Raw genomic sequence first — 1,381 nt, 5'->3', positions numbered from 1 at the left:
GCGAGCGTGAGCGGCGAGGCAGGGCGAGCAAAGCATACTTACCTGGCAGGGGAGATACCATGATCACGAAGGTGGTTTTCCCAGGGCGAGGCTTATCCATTGCACTCCGGATGTGCTGACCCCTGCGATTTCCCCAAATGTGGGAAACTCGACTGCATAATTTGTGGTAGTGGGGGACTGCGTTCGCGCTTTCCCCTGGCATTTTCCGGTGCTTGAAAAAGAAAGACTTTGGGGTTCTGCGGTTGTCCTGGCATCCCGTTCGTGGTCTTTTCTTCCATTTTTCGGTTTGTGGGTGGGTTTAGGCTTGGGGGTTGTTTCGTTTTTATGCTGGTTGCGCTAGGATCCTTGGTGGTGGTGTCGTTGAGAGTTGGTTTGCCGGTGTCTTTTTTTCAGGAGTTACAAAATGCCCAGCTTTCTGATGTGGACTCGTTCTTGTGTTTGCAGCTGAGTGTTTTTTCTAGGGAGTGTACTGCAGTACGAGATGATGGGGACTTCTTCGCGGAAGAAAAGTTACCCGGTGGGTGCCTGGGGTCTCTAAGCGGGGTTGTGGTCCTACCTGCAGCGTTTGAGCGGGGAGGGGAGATGGGGAGGGGAGATGGGGAGGGGAGATGGGGAGGGGAGATGGGGAGGGGAGATGGGGAGGGGAGATGGGGAGGGGAGATGGTGTGTACCCTGCATGAGGTCGCCCATCAATTGAGAATCCGAGACCCAAGCGGGCCAGGTCACAGGTGGCTGGGGAGAGAGAAAGTTTGAGGCCCTTGATACGAATGCAAATTTATTCTTCACAAACGACGCCGGGGATTTCAGCTAAGCACTGAGATCTGGAAGATGGGCCAGGAACAAGACTCGCACGCAGTTGACAAGGTATGTTGCGGTGAGGCTTACAGGAGGATCCGGCCCGTCGCAGTGAGTCCCTCCCCGGAGAGGCCGGGCCTGCAGAGCCGGCTGATCGCTACCGAGAAAGACCGGGGGGCGCTGTGAGTTTCCCAGGTTACGAGTCGTGGGCAGGCGGGGGGCTTTTCGGGAAGGTCTGGAACTGTGTCGTTCTTCCCGCTCCCACGTAGATGTGAAGATGACCACTCTAATTACCAGTTGATTTTAGGATGAACTGTGTGTAGCAAATGGTGCCCTCAAGTCCTCTTGAGGACAAGTTCTTGAGAACTTCTATGGAATGAGTTGTATCTGCCTGTATAACAGGATAAACTTTTATGGTTATAGAATGAAAGGTGCCCCCCCCACCCCCCATTCGAACGTTGAAGACCTAACCCCCCATGTGACTGTATGTGGAGATAAGGTCTTTAAGGAGGTAATAAAACTTAAATGGGTTCATAAAGGTTCTAATCCCATATGACTCGCGTCCTTCTAAGGAGAGACACATCAG

The 1,381-nt window shown here is 53.2% G+C and overlaps 1 non-coding gene across 1 annotated transcript; it reads left to right on the top strand.

Moving 5' to 3' along the window:
- Positions 1-34: 34 nt before the first annotated feature.
- Positions 35-198, top strand: LOC145718972 (U1 spliceosomal RNA). The gene has a single exon (XR_014142125.1). It is a non-coding gene; the product is annotated as a U1 spliceosomal RNA (small nuclear RNA).
- Positions 199-1,381: the final 1,183 nt, after the last annotated feature.

The sequence above is a fragment of the Leptonychotes weddellii genome, unplaced genomic scaffold (assembly GCF_054177405.1).
Source record: "Leptonychotes weddellii isolate Sample4059 unplaced genomic scaffold, ASM5417740v2 HiC_scaffold_26860, whole genome shotgun sequence".
NCBI classification, from domain to species: domain Eukaryota; kingdom Metazoa; phylum Chordata; class Mammalia; order Carnivora; family Phocidae; genus Leptonychotes; species Leptonychotes weddellii.
Note: the sequence above shows the minus strand (reverse complement) of the source record. Positions and strands in the feature narration are given on the sequence as shown.